Consider the following 19,715-nt stretch of genomic DNA (forward strand, 5'->3'; position numbering starts at 1 on the left):
GTCAGAGACTGCCAAGGACCAGAATCGTCTTTAGGAGCTGCCTCTAAAACAAAGGCTGATCTGCCAGGAGGTGCCGTGAAGACTGCGGTCACAAGGGTTGTTTACAGCAGAGCTGCTAGTTTATAAACCTACACGTGGCACTGGGCAAGAAGTGAGCCAGTGGTATGTGAGACAGGAGGAGCCTGTGGGGACTTACACTGTAGGCAAGCCAGAAGGCAGAAAGCGGAGGCTGGAGTGCCTGTTACCTGGACAGAAAACTTAAAAATGTGGCAGAGCTAATGGGCCCCACATCATGCAGCACTGCTGACTGAAATGAGAGAGTTATTTGGCTTCAGAGATGAGTAAGACTACAAATACAGAAAAATAGTGCTGGAAATGGAATTTCTGCCAAATTCAAAATTAGCAACTGTGAGTGACAATTGTTAGCAGATGTCAGGTTTCTAATTATTTACTTGTTTTCTGGAATGTTTATAGGTTTCATTTTCATCTTTTGTTGTATGTTAGTCTTTCAAATTTTCTCATGTGAGGTACAGAGAATTTGTATACCAGCTCTTTAAAATGGCAACATTGAGGCATCTGGGTTAGATTGTATATGACAAGGAAAATTCTGTGTATGTTAATTGCTGCTGTAGATCTTGTTTGTTTACCGAGTGAAATGTTATTAAACAACTCGGGTGACACGCGGAGTAACCAGTCTATGCTCTCTGGGCTAGCATTGACCAATCTCACCCACCTAGCTTCTTTGCAGAGCTTGCTGATAAAATTAACATCCCTCCAAAGACTAAGTAGCTGTCAGACAAGCAGTCTGGGCCCTAGCAAGGCAATGGCAAAACTGTTCCCTGGAAGACAAGAGCAAGGACTTACAACTTAAGCATGCCACTGAGCCGCAGCAGCTCAGCGCTCTGGAGCCATCCCATGAGCTGGTGTCTGCAGTGCAATTGCCAGAACTGTAGGTCTCTCCACTGATTCTCCACATTTGCAAGGAAAGCATGAAGGGAAAAGGAAGAGCTGTATAATTTTGCTTCCAAGCTAGTCCTTTCACTCATGGCTGTTGACACTGTCCTTGGTCCAATGAACACTGCAGAAGTCCATGTTAGCAGCTGTTTTCCCTATCAAAGCATTTTCCTTGGATGAGAGTGTCAGCTGGCTGAAAACTGTCTCCAACTATTTGACTTTCCATGGTGGGGGTGTCACTTTTATCACCAATAAAATATGAGAACCTTTGGATGTGGTATTACCTGGCTTACTTACACATCCTGGTAAAATTTCCAACAGCTTTTTTTTGTGACTGTCAGCTTAATTTAAATCTCCTAATTTTTCTGTGCAGAGAAATGAGCAATACAAGCTGAAGGGTAGATTTTCAAGGTGCTTCTTCCCCAAAAGGGCATATACTTTGTGTGCTGAGCAGGGGGGAGATGGAATGGGATGGGACAGTACAGAATAGGACACAAGCTTACTTCTCTGTAGTTTCAAAGGAAATTTGAAAATTTGTTCTCAATTTATGTGCAACTTCCTTGTGTAGGCAGCTAGGCAAGGACTTCCTTGGCAAGGACTTAGTGTCCTTTTTCACTTCAAGAGTCTTGGGAATTTTACTTGGTGACTCTCTGGTTTTGTTCCATTTTAGAAATATATGGGGGGGGGGGGGTGTTCAACAGCCTACTTCAAGGAAACAGGCGGACTGGAGAGGACAGTATTCTGGGAAGCCAGAGACATAGGTCCTATCCCCATATCTGTCATTTGATGCCTAACTGAAGGCAAATCACTTTCTGTTTCTCATGTTTTCTTCTCATGCCTTGCCTATTGAACCTTTGAAAGTACAGCACCTAACACAATAGAAACTAAAGGTCTGGGTGGGCCTGCCATTGTTGGTAGTCATGACGACAGTGTCTCTGCAGTGTTTCAGCTGTGTAATATCTGCCATTCCTTACCCATTCCTATTTGGCAGTGGCAGCTTCGTTTTCTTACATGTATTGTCTGATCAAAAATGTAAATTTTGCTGATCTGGAAAGTTTTACAATAGTGAATATTTTGGCCAGCATCCTAGATTCAGATAACTCTGTTTAGCCTTCCCATGCTGGTTAAACTGTCCTCAGGCTTAACCTGTCATTCACGTGCTTTTTGACATCCTAGTTCTCTCCTGGATAAAAGGTGTTACAAAGATCTCCTAGATACAAAGGTTTTACTGAATGTATGCCCAGATAATGTCTCTATTACAAGTACTACCATGTGTTTGACATTGCTGTGGAGTGTATGGAGAATGAGTGGTATGCTAGAAGATAGGTAACCTTCTGAAGCCTCTTTATGAAAAAATAATAAAGTACTTCATAATGCTCCTTTCTTTTGGTGGGCATTGAGTCAAAATGGTGGAATTAACATTTTATAAATATCTCCTTTCATCTTGATGGGTGAAACTGTAATTCCAGGCAAGACAGCAGATCTGTCAAAGACTTAACTGAGAAAAGAGCTCACCTGATTTAAATCTTGTTGCAAAAAAGAAATTTGGATTTGAGGCTGTAAGCCACTGTCTGCAGCTATTACTTAGTCTGCTTATTTGGTGCTCTAATTTAATCTTGCAAAGACTGGAAGATAGCTACATATTTTTCAATATACTGGTACTCAAAAGCCTGTCTTCATTTCAGTGCTGGCATTCTCTCAGCCATAGGCAGGGGTGCCATTGCCTAGCACTGTCTGCACCTGCCCACAGAACAGCATCTTCCGTCTGTGCTGTCAGACTGCTCTGCTTAGTTGGTTCTGATGGTTTTGGGGGCCTCCAGTGAGTTACATCGGAGATGGACTTTGTCCAGGGATTCAGCCTTAATTTGAATTTACCCCCTCCAGTCCCAGAAGCTAGGCTCTGAGATGATTTTAGGAGTGTATATGTATGTGTGATAATTCTCGTGTGTTTGCCTCAGCAGGGTCTGATAGACTGCTGTGCTCTTTTCTTTATTTTCTATCTTTGACATAATGAATTGTAGCCACAATTGCATAAAGTCATCTCCTAGCTAATTTTTTCCAATGGTGACTTTTTTTTCCCCGAAACGTTACGGGCTACGGTGCTGCTCACTGTTTACTTAAAGAGAAAGAATGTAGACACATATGTTCACGTATATAAACCATAGTTGGTCTGAGTACAAAGCTTTTTTTTAAATAACTGAAAACAGACCAGCACCCATAGCTTCAAAAGTTGAATGTACAAGGAAAAAGGAGGGAAAAAAGCTGAGGGTTTTTTTTTTTAATCTTTTACCAAGTATTGCGGGTACTATAAAGCAAATAAATGGGTAACTTGTTTGAAGTTTCTGCCTAGTCAGGACATGGCTAACTGATAAAACTGAAATGCTGTTGTAAACATTTGGAAAGACAGTTATACTGGCATGAGATCCCCTGGTACGGTGTAACTGAGGCATATCTAGCACCAGTGTTTTGGAACAGGGTAGGAATTGCTTTGTAAAATCCTGCTTAATTGGTGATTTTTGAAGAAAATAGGTTAGAGACTCTTGATGGTCATCTTAAGAAGTCTTTAGTGCCTTAAGATAACTTCAATACCTAGCTGAATGGGCTTTGTATCTTCCTGCCAAAGGAGGCATGGCTTTCAAATTGGAGTGAATCACAGCAGTAAGTGATTTCTGAGGTCCAGTCATGACAGCTCTGTTCCAAAGGCTGAGGAGCATGTGACATTTCCAGCTATCCAGCTCTCACTCCAGGACTGTCAAGTAATTTGACTAGTGTGGTTCCAGGGACCTGGCAGAAGCTTCTTTTCTGTAAAAAAATTTGCTAGAGTGATTGCTGCAGCTTTTGGTTTAAACTGCAGGACATGAGAGGGACTGTGCAGAAAAACATCACATTATAAATAAGACACTGAGCAGAGTTGTAGAGGAAAATAAGCCATGAAACGTTGTGAAGGAGTAACATGGACTAAACATGGGAAGTAACATGGGAAGAAAATAGCCCACCATGATCTTTGCCTACATTCAACAAAAACTTGGTGTTGATTTATCAGAGCCTGACCTGCATCCCAACCATGGTTTACTCCATGCATTATGTAACGCTCAGGGGACATAAACCATACAACCCCAGGATCCATGTGGTTCTTGTGAAAGCTTCTGAAATGTCTGGTTCCTCTTCTGGTAATTCACAAATGGTCTGCACATGCAGACCTTGCTGCTTACATCATAGTATTGTCATGTGAACTCTTCTTGTTTTGCTATCAAAAGTACATGATTTTGTCTTTAAGAATAAGGAATGAGGGTTACAGGAGCAAATAGGAGACCTAATACAGGTCAGTTATTAATTTTCTATTTCTGTTTTTCCAAGGCTTATGAAAGATGTATGTGTGTTGAGATATGCTAAGTACATGGATGTTGTTGCAAGTGTATATACAGCATATCAATGACCATAGAGGTATGCAAAAAATTATCCATACACAGTTGAGAATGCAATTCACTAGGACCATGTACCCTGGCAGTAATGTACATTTCCTGCTAAACATTTATCTTATCATATCTGTATTTACTTAGATGGCTTAAGGTGTGCTTTGAAGCTCTGGGGCTGCATTTGTGATTGTTGCCCTGACCAAATATTATGTGGTAGACAGGCAAACTAGCTCATTAATGAAATTCATTAAAGTGAAACTAACACGTTGATGTCCTCTCAGTACTCATCTTCCTCTGGACTGAAGGGTTGTGCTGTTGATAGTGAGATGATGCATAAGGACAGATGATGATCAGTTAAAATCCAGTTGGAGTAACTGATAAGGCTTAAGAATGCTGGCTTTGATTGACAATGCCATTTAATGATAAGCACAGAGGAGTCCATTGTTGGACTGGAAACTATGCAAAGAAGATTGCTATGTGACGTGCACTGTCTTTCCTCTGTGTGGTAGCTGTGAACAGACTGAACTAAGACTATCTTTGCTTCTTAAAAATAGCAGAGAAGAATGTGTCCTTCAGATAACCCTCAAAATTTGCTGAAGGACAAAGGGCTCTTTTACATACCAAGGCACAAAGTATTGAATTCCAGGGAGAATAGTCTCTACTGTAGCTGCTGCCGCAGGTCTGTGCTGTAGGACATGGTAAGATACATGGTTATTTTGTCCTTCTTCTGATTTATGCACTGTGCTTTCCTCTGGTGTGTTTATTTTAAGTTGTCCATCACACAGAATTCCTTGTGACTAAGTAAAATAGGTTGAGGCTCCTTCAGAGCTCTTGGCTATCTCTCTGGCCATAAGGGAATTCATTGAAAAATTAGGCCCATCAAGCCCGAACCATTCTTTCTCTGACCCCAAGACTTTTCTTCTCTGGATGCTGTGCTTGGGAGAAGTGTTCCTTTGCTGTTTTTTAAGGGATTTCAAATACTTTAAAAAAAAACAAAAACAAAAAAACCCCAACAAAAACCACACACATGCAAAACACTTTCCTCACTCTGCTGTGAATATTGTGACCGTGAGTGTAGCAAGAAAAATATGTGTCCATTTAGGGAAGTAAAAAAGGAAGGCATTTAGCAGGAATCCATTTTTGCTTATAAGAATATAAAAGAAATTTCTGCTTTGAAACAGGAGTAATTGTGCTGACAGAGGGAGGCTGACTTACTATACCCAATTAGTTATCATGTGATTATATTACTCTATAAAATCTCCTTCACAACTGTATGCAATGTGATGCTGCAAAATCAATCCTTTAGTTTCTGTATGCAATGTACTTAATGGCATTAAAAATTGCAAAAGATTTTGTGTGAAATAAAGAATAACTTTTAAGTCAGTAGAAAACTAAATGAACCTTATGGTGTCATCCAAAGTCCACTGAATTCAATAGCATGATTTGTATCAAGCCCAAAGTAATTAACTTAAATTTATAGGTGATCAACATGTTAATTTTCTTACTGACTTTCTAATGGAGTAGTAGATTTTTCTAATAAAGCTGAAATCTGACTCATGAGGGGGAAGGAAGAACCTCAGGTTACACATTGATTTCTGTATACATAATGCTACATAGTCATTTGAAATTACTAAACATTTTCCATAGGAAAAGTACCATTCCCATGCTTAGAAAGTAAGGCAATTTTAAAGATAAATTATCTGCTGTCAAATTTAAAGAAGAAATCCACAAACGTTGTTAGTGAAAAAGAATAAATAGCGGATGAAAAATGCTTCAGAAGTGTAACATTCTTATTCCACATCATGAGCTATAGTTGGAGAAGGCTGTTAAATCTGATTTCTGTACATGTAAACCAGCCATCTCATGACACATTTTTCAACTGCAGTTTGTAATCTAATCTTAGGCCCAGTTAAGAGACTGATTTAGTAGTAATGTAACCAAGGTTACACCATATGTGTGTACATAGTCACTAGATTCATAGTAATCTGTGCTACAGAATACAATGTGGATTACTGTAAATTTAGCAGCTACGAGGAATCTAGCTTAAAATAGAAATGCAAGCATTGTTTGATACTGTTATGGATATGTGTATGTGACCTTTGCAACAGTTTTGCTGGAGGACAGTCAATTGTTCAGCTGCTATAAATCTACGACATTCCGAAACCGTCAGTGCATCTGCATTCTTTTGCACAAGCTGACAGTCTTTCTCAGAGGATATGGTATTCTCTTATCCTAATACTAATAGCAAAAGCATGTAAATCAATTTATTAAGGGGAGTAGACTCATGAAAAAACTGTTGGATCACATCCTGTAAAATTAACTTCAGCTTAACTGGAAAAAATAGATCATTGTTTTCTAAAATGGATACTTAGCAATAGATTATGTTATTCATATTTGGGCAACTCTGTGAAGGAAGGTGGTGAGAATTGAATTCTCCTACTCGTATTAGTGGGATTTCTACATACTCAGCATACTAATCTGCAAGGCCATGCAGAAAAATGAGTGCTTAACTTTCAAGAAAACAAGAGGTGGGCCCTCTTAATCAGTGTAACTCTTTGAATTCAGTTTAGTTGACTCTCCTCTCATCACAGGGCAACTGCTTAACATTTCTACTTGCTCAGACTTTAGGCTTGTAGAAAAAAGCTGACAGGAATAAAGAATCTGCATAGGATTCAGTCCATGGAAACAAAAGTGGATTGTCCAGAACATACATGATGCTGGTAGTGATGGTCTTTATCAGTAGTCCATCCTTGCACTGGCCTCCATTTGTAAGCTGAAGGTCAGTGGTACATTTCCTGGCATCTCCCTTGACTGAGTAGGGATCCTGCACTACTCGTGTGTTTATGCTATAGAGAGGTCATATGCTTTCCTACATGCTTTTTCATACTAATGAAACCATTGATGCAGTGTCGGATCTGGCCAGTAGCATCAGAGCTACAGTTTGGTGATGTTTACATAGCCATTTGGACTCTGGTGTGACACAAACTTTTACTTATTTCAAGAATAATAAGAAAACACATTTTGCTAATTCAAGAGACCCTGCTTTTTCCTTGTGTGTGTGTTCTCCTGTCACCCCCTTCCTCTCAGCAGTTTTAGTGCCCTAACATTACACTGTGAATAGCTTCAATCTGTGCTGTGGCAATCGTGGAGCAGCAAGTCATTCAGGTATTGTGTATTCTTGTTCTACCAGTATTGGTCACGGTGTAAAGTCATTCCACATTCATGTAAAATAACATTTAATTCTACAAGAAATACCAAGTATCTCACGCTACTATAAATTGCAGCCTATGAACCTGAGTCTGATATCTGAAGCAAGAGTGGGGTGGGAATTCAAGAAACAGCGAGCAATGGATAGTTTGTTCGGCAGTCAAAGAAAAGTACTCTTGATTCTGTCATCAAAGGAAGAAGCTTTGTCTATATAAGCAGCCCTGAATCTTTTTGAATGGGATTCCGCACTCTTCGCTGTAGTGGAGTGGCAGCAATATTGGGCCTTCCAACAGTAGACCTCAGCCAGGTGAACAGTCCTATGACTTCTTCTAAAGCTGATTCCTTCCTTGCACTTGTTCGTGGAGAAATTTCACTGGGGTTTAGTCTCAAGGAATATTTTGAACTACTAATTTTTGCTTAATCACTTAAAAGTAATCTAGAGTCACTTCATGGTGTTGGGTTGAAAGTAAGTTGGTGCTTTTTTTTCCACCTGCACATTACATGCCATGTTGCAGCAGAGGCAGAACCAACATCCCACAAACGCAAACTTAAGTACTGCAATACAGTGAAAAACCTCGCTGAAAAGGCACTAAAAACATTTGCTGTGACTCTGTTTTCTGTTCCAAAATCTCATTACCCAATAGGACTTGCAGAAAATATCCCACTGAGCTATGGTTAGCCCACCCATTGTGCCCTGGCCTGAGAGCACCAGTGGTTCAGTGAGCAGAGCAGTCAGCTATGAAATGCAAAAATTTCTGGTTTGAGGTTGATCTGTGTTGACATGCAGGATGTGCATGCTGTAAAGTAACCCACTGGTAAGCAGTTCTGCCAAAATGTTGACAAAAATTATAGTGTTCTCCCATCAGCCAGGTATGTTGTGAGTCCACCACTAGGCGCTGGAGCATGCAGGGGCGAGGGGGGGACACCCTTTGTGACACAAGGTTGCTGTACCAGAAAATACAAAGATATACTGGTTACGAAATGATGCAAGTTGTTTGGATATGAGATTAGCATAATTTTTCATATAGTGTTATCTTTTCTATCTATAACAGATTGCAATTATGAAATATTCACATTTTGAATTATATTTTTATACGTAAAATTCATTTGGTTCATATCATAAGTACCTCTCTAAGCTTATCTGCATATTCCATTATAATTCATAGTTTTCTACTAAGATAGCTCAAAACTAATCAGTGCTTTACAAGCTAATCAGCTCATACTGTCACAAGTGGCATAATGCAAGTAATTATGCTTTAATTCAACTTCTAAACAAGGAAGAGAAAAAATCGGATTGAACAAAAAGAGGCTTATCGTGAACTCATTAATTGATAATCGTGATTAATGGAGGATCTCTGGGAGAAGATGTGGTTAAATCTCTTGCCTATGACCCTTTCACTAGGCATGGTAGAAGAATAAGCACACATACTCCTGTGGTATGTTGACCCAGCCAGCAGCCAAGAACCTGTTATCTCCAACATCCTTTCCTTATCAAATCTGTTATCACTTCCATGTATTAAAAAAAAATTCTTTCTTAGGCAATCTCACTATTAAATATATGTCCTGATTTTCTATATATCACGTATGCATTCCAGTGAAAGGACAGACTGTTTCTCTAAAAATGCATAATTATGACAGTGAGCAAGGATTCCCAGGTCCTGTTCTTCACTGTGTTCTTGAATCACAGTAAACATATGGACAATAATTGTCTCTGTCTAATATTTATATAGAGGTCTGCAAGGAAAGATGATATGAGCACAAAATAGTTTTGCTAGAGAAGCTAACTTTTAGTGGGGCTTTGTTCTAGAAAAATGCTTCAGTAGTTTGGCTGATAATTCAACAAGCCTGAAAGAGAAAACCTCTATAACCTTGCCAGACAAGCCAGGTGAGAGGGGAACCTTTGAAAGTAGAGGGAAGCAGTAAAAGTTCCACCATTGTGTCAAAAATGGTTAATATAGTGCCTACTCTATGTCAGAAATCACAAACCAAATAAACCTTGTTTCTCTGGAAAATACATCAATATCAAGCCAGAAGCTCCGTTTTATTTAACGCAGGTATGAATTATTTCTAACTTGTGCCCGTTAGGCTACTTGGAAGGCAGTCACTAATTCAATTAGAACTTCTGTTGCATTTAAATTGGTGTTTGAGGAATAGATGGATTAGACTTTACTTGTATATTTGCCTTTGCAATTCTGCAGAAATAATGAATGGCTTAAAAAGGGTGAATCAGGATAAGACCCAGGAACACAGCCTGTCAGCTCTGCAATATAACTTTCTTTGAAATGAAATTGAGATCCAGTGTGCCAGAAGAGAGCACGGGCTTGCAAATGCAAACACTTTCCTATTTCTCTGGACAGTCTAGTGTAATACTCAGAATTTTTTCCAGTGCCAAGAAATTCTGCATATTGGATTTTTAAATCTTATTATTTTTAGAATGTACCTATTCTCTAAACTAAAAGAAGAGCACTACAGTTATCTGATGAGACTGAAATACAGATATTTTAAACCAGTTAAAATAAATATGCTTTTGTATACTAGTGTCCTTTGGCAATGAGTTCTACCGGTTTAAGTCCCAGAGATTAACAGGATATAAAATCATTAAAATGTAGATGGTGAAATCAACTGTTACATAAGCTTTTTAAGATTAGGTTATATGCTCCTGAACTCTCCATCTGGAGGATATGAGAAGAAATCTCACTTTTATCAGGTCTCCAGTGAAACCAACTGCTCAGCTAACTAGACTAGAAATGGGAGAACTTTGTTCTTCAGGAGTTGGCGATGTACAATCTGAACGTGAAACAGGCTCTCTAACACACTGCAGAATGGAACACGAGCCTCCATTTGCTGCATGCAGCAAGCAGCTGGAGGCTGGCCCAGGGTGCCAAATGTATGTGACCTACATTAGTGGCTTGAAGGCATTTGCTGAAATGAAGTCTAAGATGTTGCATCTTTTCACTTGGATTTCTTTGAAAGTATTATATACAAAAAAATGGTGAAACAGATCCATTACTTCTCAGCCTCCTACCATTTAAAGGGTTTATTAGTTTGTGATACTTTCCCCCCCCCCCTTCTTTGCATCTTCCACTCTGGCTTGCTTTCTTCCTCTTTCTGTTGCCAAATATTTATCTGTTTAAAGAATAAACATGGTATTTCTTCCTTCTCAGTACTAAGTAAAGTGTCCCTGGTGGCTCTGGACCATGTCATGCTATAAATGTTATTCCTCCAATTGGGTCATGGTAAAGAACGTTATTGCTTGCATTTCAAGGACATGAGCTTAGTCAATGAGACATTTTATTAGTCTTTCCGTATTTGTAATTTCCCTCTACGTGGGTGATATGTTCATTGCTTTTTTGGAGAATGAAATAATAACTGGAGAATAATTTGTTCTGTTCATTTATGTCTTGGGGTTTTATAATAGGCATATACGTAGGTAAAGTGCTCCTAAAACTATGCAGTATTGGATGTTGAAGGGTTCTTGGACTGGGTGAAGAAAACCCAGGCAGGTTCTGTTCTGCCTGTAGTAGTGGTTACAAGTCTGGGTTGTTGGAGTAAATGTAAACACTGCAGTTAGATTTTTTTTTTTTTTAATTTATTTTTTTCATGCCAGGTAAGCTCTGTTAAAGCACAGCACTAAATAAAGTGCCTCACCAGCATCTGACCCCAGCCAGCAGCCGAGCACCCACACAGCTGCTCGCTCACTCACCTCACCAGCTCCTCACAGTGGGGAGAAAATAGGAAGAACAAAATCAAGACAGCTCTTGAGTTTTGATAAAATACAGTTCAATAGGTGAAGAAAAGAGGGGAGAAAAAACCAAGCAAAGCAAAGGAGGTGGCACACCACCTCCCACAGGCAGACCGATGCCCAGCCAGTCTCCAAACAACAGCTACCTTGGAAGCAGAAACCCCCATCTTTTTCTTCCTCTACCCCAGTTTTTATTGCTGAGCATGGGGATAGATGGTATGGAATATCCCTTTGGCCAGTCTGGGTCAGCTCTCAGCTGTGTCCTCTTCCAGCCTCTTGCCCACTCTCAGCCTACTGGCTGTGGGGGTGTAGTGGGAGGAAAAAGAGAAAGCCTTGACACTGTGCAAGCACAGCTCAGCAACAGCCTAACACTGGTGTGTTATCAGCACTGTTGCAGCCACAGATCCAAAACATGGCACCACATGGCCTGCAATGATGACTCCATCCCAGTCAGATCCAGCACGACCCTGAATCATACTACTTTTTTTTAGTTTGTATATCCTAGTTTACAAATTCCAGTTTCCCATTTTCTTTGGGATCGTTTTGTTGCTGTAGAGACATCAAATACTCAGTTTTCCTCAGGTGATTACCACATTTCATTGTTGCTGTGATTCCTTGGCCTATTCACTTGTCATGTTACTATTTCTGTGCTGTTTTCCGCTAGCACACTGGGGCCCATATTTTCTTATGTAACCAGTAAAATCTGGTTTGTTTAGCCTGGCTTTCTTCCTCCATGTGGTAGCTCTTCACCGGTTCTTCAAAACTCTTCATTTAGGGACAGTAGAAAAAGTTGCTAGCCTTCTTTGATTTATTCAGTCCCCAAATGTTTTTCAAATCTCTCTCTGATTGCTTATCTATCCACTATCTCCAAATGATCTCCATTAAGGCAGACATCTGCCCCTGTTTTGGCACATCATGGACTCACAGGCACAGAGAACATGCTCACTCTGTGCCAGTTGTCAAAATCATTATTATAAGATTCTGGGGCAATGCTGCATCCCCATTACAGTTTACTACCAGACAAGGTGTGTCTGGTTTTTAATCAAATTGCCCTGTATAATGTCTAGCTCTAGACTTTGTGTCACTGAATGTTTGCATATACTCTGTATTTTTATTGGGGCATTTGTGAGCAACTTACTTTTGCCTTTACTGTCATATTTCCCCATGACTGGAACCCACTTAATTCCTTCAGTTTCCCAAAGTCTTTATTAAAATTGACAGCCTACATCCATCGTCGTCTTTGCACAGCATTTCTTCCAGGTTACTGGTTTGAGCAGCTGGATACCAATTTCACTCCCTAATTCACAGTGCCAAGGAGCCTTTGTAACCCTTGTTTGCCCCCAACCTTGCACTGACCCACTCACACCTATTATTCTGCCAAGGTCTTCTTGCCCAGCTTCAGATATTCCTTGTCGCCCTGGAATAGATGGCAGATTCCTTCTTTTCAGGTCAGTTACAATCTCCCCTACAGCTTTTCTGCTTTTCTTTTCATATCTTTAGGTTAAAAACATTTATTATGTTCTGTTTTCATGCAGAGTGAAATTAGCCGTACAATTTGTCACCTTCACCTGCGTTAGCTGAAAGATACTACAAATACTTGTTGGATCTGCGAAAAGGAAACCTTTTGAACTCTTTTCCTCTCCTTGGCATCTGTGGCTTGGGACTTTTGACCTAATCCCTAGATTTCTCTCGAGGAAAACACATTTACATTTGTTCCAAATTTCATCACCTTTATAAGAAAATGAAACATTCCAGTAACTTTAAAATGTTTAAATTCAAAACTGCTAGTGATATTATGCATGGGTTTTGCATATTGCCTTAAATGTGGAAGGTGCATTACAGAACAGACATCAATGAAGTTCCTATGCTCAACGTAATTGGAAAAAACACCACAGGACAAGACAAAGATCGTTGTGGAGGGATCGTGAATCTTTTGGCAGTGATGAGACTGTTGACTGATAAGTTAATATAAATATATTAAACTGTAATGTATTCTTTTTTGATTGATTTAATGTTGTTGTGCTGTTTATACATGTACTTTTTTGAGTATATATAAAGTAGGTCACCGGTTTTTGTGAGAACTGTACAAAGAACCTGAGCCTGGGGAAGCTGGGTTAATAATGAAAGCTAAGAAAATACAGCTTACGAGATAAAGTGAGGGAAAGGGACTTTTTAGTCTAAGAAAGAAAAGGCTAAGTGAAGATATGAAAATTGTTCTAAGAACAGTGATAAGTTGTCTTTCTACCAGACATGGGGAAATTAGTTTAGTTTACAGCAAGGAAAACAGCAATTTGATATGAGGAAAGATTTTCTGACAATACAGGCTTTGAAAGGCTGGAATATTCAAAGAGGCTGAGGAACTTAACTCAGCAATGTTGAACAGACACCTGCCAGGATAGACTAGGTCTGTTCTGGGAGTCCCTTCTGCCTCCCATCTCTTTTCTTATACTAACCTGACTTCTAATGCTACAGTATAGGCAAGATTATTCCCATTTTTGCTTTCACAGAAAGCTGATTCTTAATATTGTTAATGTTCAAGTAATAACAACAGTGTAAAACTTCTGGTTTTCTAATTTTCCTAATTTATTTTCTAATTTTTTGGATGCTTGGCTTAGGGATGCTCCCCCCTAACCCCGTCCCCCCTCCCAGCCCTGTTCAGTTGAGTTTTTCCTGAGATGAGTGTTCCTGTTCACACTCACAATTTTATTTTTATTTTTGCAATATTTTATATTTTTCTGCAAGTTCCAGCTTCTTGGCAGCATATGATCAGGTGAAATGTTGCTTCTAATTATTCTAAACTAGTAAAAAAAAATGTATTCATCATGGGAGTGTTAAAGACTCAAAAACCAAATTATTTTTGAAAGATATTACAGTTTGAAGACAGTCTCATGCTTTTGGGTATGCCTGGATCACAATTTTTGACGTAGACAGTGCTGAGCCTGTCTAGACTGTGCTAAGTTATTTTAATGTATTTTCCCAGTGTTTCAGATAGGAGAGCTGACTGGCACTACATGATTTCTTGCTTCAGTTCCTATGCAGCAAACAGGAAATGTCTCTACTTTGTGCAAATGGCAAAAGTGCCAGCTTTTGTTAAAGCAAAAGAAAAGATTGTCAGGAGAAGGATTTTGTAAATGGACAGAACTTTATACTGATATAAGTTGCTTTCATTGAAAGCTCTGGGTAACAGTGGCTTCGCTGAGAACAGCTCCATATTTGATTTACATAATTTGGCTTTTTAAGTTGTATATTTTTTGTATGTGTTGCAAATTATTGTGAAATCTTTCTGCCCTGCATATGAAGAAAAGCCAAACCTGATACACTTGGCTCTTTCCCTGGAATTTGAGTATGTAATAGTCATAATTTCTTTTTTCCTTTAATTCTGTGTGTACATATTTTAAGGTTAATATAGAAAAGTATAGAAAAGTATTTCTCCCCTCATTTATCGCACACTCAGGATAATATTTTTCTGATTCATTTTACCGATGCCTTTAAAAACATGTATTTTCTTGTTTGCAGGAAGCTCTGAATCCCAGACTTCTTTTGGTCTCTCAAGCCTGCATTCCAAGAAACAATGCAAGATATAATTATTCAATAATTATTACATATTTAGCATGTTCAGGAATTGGGGATAAAATTCTCCCTTACTAAAGTCAGTTGCCTTCAAAGTGGTTAGATTTGATCTAAGCAGCTGGGTTATTTCCTTTCCTAGGATTGAACAGAAAGTAAGTTTTCCTTGTGAGCTTCATTTACCTTAGGCTGAAATATTATAATATTTGCATAAAATCTTGTTAAAGTTCTTTTGAAGTTTGCAGAAGTAGAATGAATAAGATCTCCAGAGTCTGGCCCAGTGCTTTTCCAGAATATACCTTTGAGTAAATATGGCTTTTGTAAACACTGAGAACATAATGCAGTTTAGGCTTGCCTTCTTTCAAACTCTGGCAGCCTCAGAACAAAATCAGCCAAGACTAAGAAAATGTCCTCCTCCTCCCAGTGGCTCTCAGACTTTAATGTTTCAATCCTGCAAGGGGCTTAGCAGCCTGGCCTTGATCCAGGCAACTATTTGGACTTCGGGAGTTGTCACACTCAAGTGACACGCTCAAGTGCTGTTCAGCATTTCCTTTTTTCAAACCCTGAAAAATTAAGGTCTTGATCCTGATAACTTCCACCATGCCAGAAGAAAGGTGCCCATGCTGCACATTTCTGGAAACTGGGAAATTTTACTGGTGAAGCCGCACTGCACGCTTTCTCTCGTCACACTCTTTCTTAAGCATCAGTTGCTGACTGTGACTGAGACATGAGACGCTGAGGTCAGACCTGTGATCTGACCCTGTACCACTGATGTTAAGAAGTTCAAGTGCTCTTTTCTGGCTGAAATGTCACTACCTCAGCTGACAGGAGGTAAGTCTCTTCATCTTTAAAGTCTAGAAATGAGCGTGCTTTACTTTAACAAGCAAATAATATTTGAAAACCATGAGACTAACAAATATGCCTGTAGTCCTGGTGTTGCAAACTGCCAGGTTGCCAGGGCACAGAAGGTGAAATCCTGGTGGCAGTAATGGCAGTGGGCCCATTAGTTTTTCTGTATTATTTTCATGGGACCAAGTGTTTTAGATGATAGGTTCAAAATTTTACTGCCCTGCTTATCTCTTAACTCTTCTATTCCAAATAACAAGTGGGAAACAAATACTTCAATAAAACATATTTTGTAGGAGATGTGAAATACTAAGAGAACTACTCTTATCAGTGTGAAGAAATCTCCCACTGCTCTGAACCACTTGAGAGTATATTTAATGTCAGTACTATATGTCTGATGTGATGGGAAAAGATCTTGATGTCTTAAAAAAAGTTGCTGGTTTATGCACACTTAATATTCTTAGGATATGTGTTTTTCCGGACCTCATTTCTGGAGTGATCATTCTAATTATTGTTAAATACAGTCAGAAATTGGCAATAAATATAACTGTAATGAAAGAGTGTTTCAAGAACCCTCATAGAAACTTCTCGGTTCATTCAACTATCAGATGACCAGGTTGGCTAGCAATAAATCACACTTTTAAAGTGACAGTTGAATATCTTTTATTTGGAATGATATTTAATCAGGCAAGAGTAAAAGATGTCAGAGAACATTACATTTAATTGATACATTAAATGATTAATAATGGGTGAAATTTGGAGGTCCTTACTGGGTTTTTGATTCAGTACTCCACTTTAATGGAAGTTTGCCTGAATAAACATTAAGTAACAACTGATTCTGAACCTCAAAATGTGACCCAGTAATACTTACCACTTATGTTGTGCTCTGAACTTTCAGAGCTCTTCTGTGGGTCAAATCTTAAACACAAAGGGGCTATTGAAGTGAGCATGATTTGGTCAATTAACCTGTTAAATCTTTGCATGCAAGGCAGTCAGAGGCCCACTGTGGTTTTGGAGAGGGGTTACTCAGATCCAGCAATTTACAGTATGTTGAGAATCCCATAGAGGTTGTATCCAAGTAGAGGCCTTGTTGGACCCCTGCTCCTCATGGAATAATAAATCACATAGTACTTTTTCAATTGGAAAAACATATTAACACATCTGCTGCTCCAGCTGGAGAGAATAAAATCATAATGGCTTGTGATAAATTGCATATATTTCTTGTATCCATACCATTTGTGAAATATTTTTTCCCCTCCAGTTGAAACCACAATGGCATGTAGAAAGGGTTCTTTATAATGCACCATCCATGCAGACTGGAGGAATATTAAGGACTAATTAAAAGCATAAGTCACCAAAGTTGATTAGAATGCAAACTAGGCCTAATTTCATGCAGGATCCATTAAAGGCAGCCAAGGTTGTAGTAGAGAGACAAAAAGGCTGAAGAGCTGCTATGTTTAGATGAAGAGAAAAGTACACTAAAGCCAAGAATCACAAGGATGGGAGATGAAGGGTCAAAGTGACAAAGGCAATAGGAAGCAGAAACCAAAGGGCGGAATACTGTTGCAGGATTTCGATCGCATCGAAGGCTTCTCTGAGGTGACTTACCAGAGCAAGCTAAGCAGGGTTTGGTCAGAGTCTTGCTGAATGTCAGATTGATCCTGCTTTCATGGAGGCAAAAGTGCCAGATTGCTTTTGCGCAAACAGTCCACGTAGTTCTCTCACAGCCCATCTAGTAGGCAAGGTAGAGCCGAAGTGCTAGCAGTGGCCCGAAGCAAAATCAATTTGGCGTGACAGTGATATTCTCACTGCCCACATGCGAAGGCTGTTTCCAGTTAGAATTGTCCAGCATGCTGATTCTTCCTCCTGACACTCCTACCCTGAACGTAGCCTGGGACTGTAGCTGCTGGAGGCTAGTTCCTGTGAAAGCACTAAGGGTAGGGCAGTGATGGGGAAATCACTCACATTGCTCAGTACAGGCCTGGACTGATGTTGACTGGGAAGAGAACTGAGTTTTTCTGCCAATACCAGGTGAAGACGTGTAGATACACCTTTTGTTTAAATTGTGAGCAGCAGGCCTAAATATTTCTCCTTCAAAAATCAGCGTGACATGATCAGGTTTGTTTTTAACAACCCTTTTGATATCATTCCTGTGTTGTGGTTATTAGCAATTACCACGCTGTTCTTCCCTTCATCCAAAGCTTTCTACATGCTTATAGCAACTTCACATATTAATTCCTAGCACCATCCCTGCAGCCAGCTGTGTCATCACAATTGCTCAGCCATTCGACTCACTGTGGTGTCGTGGTTTAACCCCAGCCAGCAACTAAACACCACGCAGCCGCTCACTCACTCCCCCCCACCCAGTGGGATGGGGGAGAAAATCGGGAAAAGAAGCAAAACCCGTGGGTTGAGATAAGAACGGTTTAATAGAACAGAAAAGAAGAAACTAATAATGATAATGATAACACTAATAAAATGACAACAGCAATAATGAAAGGATTGGAATGTACAAATGATACGCAGTGCAATTGCTCACCACCCGCCGACCGACACCCAGCCAGTCCCCCGAGCGGCGAATCCCTGCCCCCCACTTCCCCGTTTCTGTACTGGATGGGACGTCACATGGTATGGAATACACCGTTGGCCAGTTTGGGTCAGGTGCCCTGGCTGTGTCCTGTGCCAACTTCTTGTGCCCCTCCAGCTTTCTCACTGGCTGGGCATGAGAAGCTGAAAAATCCTTGACATTAGTCTAAACACTACTGAGCAACAACTGAAAACATCAGTGTTATCAACATTCTTCGCTCTGAACTCAAAACATAGCACTGTACCAGCTACTAGGAAGACAGTTAACTCTATCCCAGCTGAAACCAGGACAGTATCCACCCCTTATTCTATACCATTGACGTCATGCACAGTTCCCATACCTTTAGTTACATCCTGATCAATCATCACCTTTCCATCCCTTTAAGACATACGAGCAATGATATATATATATGTATACACACACAGAGATATCATTCCTTTAGTTCATGGGTCATGTTCATAAAATGTTCATTGAGTTCATTTAGTTTCCGACTCTGGGCTCCATCTGTCATACCAGTCTTTCTGGGCAGGAGGGATGGTGCAAAGTCCTCTCAGTCGGTAGAGCAGAATTGGGCTTCAGTGCAGTGTGACAAGCAGGTGACATTTGGCGCAGCAGGAGGATGGTGTGCACCGTTGGATTGTTGCATGCTGGAGTCAGTTCTGGTTCCATCACTACTGCGCTTTGCTCAGTTTTATCACAGTTCTTTTCTTGCTTGATCTAAGTGATTCTTACTATAGTACTATGGATATAGCACATAATTATAGTAAGGATAATATACAGTAGCAGGGTTATATAGCAACTAATATACAGTTTAATTCTGGCTGTTCTCACCTAAAATTAAATCCCCTTGAGGCACACATCGGACTTCCCCATCTTTTCGCATCACCCACCAAGTGCACCCAGGCCCTTGAGCAAAAGCAATCCCACGAATGGGTTTACCTTTGCCTGAGGCAGGAGTAACCCAGACTGTCTTCCCTAACATATTTTTTATGTGCACTACAGGGACTTTATCCCCTTCTACAGTATGTAAAAATTCCGACTGGGCAGGGCCACCCCGATTGGCAGATCCTCTGGTGTTGACTAACCAGGTGGCTTTTGCTAAATGTGTATCCCAATGTTTGAAAGTTCCACCCCCCATTGCTCTCAATGTAGTCTTTAACAGTCCATTGTATCGCTCAATTTTCCCAGAGGCTGGTGCATGATAGGGGATATGATACACCCACTCAATGCCATGCTCTTTGGCCCAGGTGTCTATGAGGTTGTTTCGGAAATGAGTCCCGTTGTCTGACTCAATTCGTTCTGGGGTGCCATGTCGCCACAAGACTTGCTTTTCTAGGCCCAGGATAGTGTTCCGGGCGGTGGCATGGGGCACAGAATATGTTTCCAGCCATCCAGT

General features: G+C 40.0%; 1 protein-coding gene across 1 annotated transcript in view; it reads left to right on the forward strand.

Moving 5' to 3' along the window:
* The window catches only part of SPATS2L (spermatogenesis associated serine rich 2 like), a 147,205-nt gene that overhangs the window by 23,071 nt on the left and 104,419 nt on the right, over positions 1 to 19,715 (forward strand). The window lies entirely within an intron of this gene.

Source organism: Harpia harpyja, chromosome 7 (assembly GCF_026419915.1).
Source record: "Harpia harpyja isolate bHarHar1 chromosome 7, bHarHar1 primary haplotype, whole genome shotgun sequence".
Lineage (NCBI taxonomy): Eukaryota > Metazoa > Chordata > Aves > Accipitriformes > Accipitridae > Harpia > Harpia harpyja.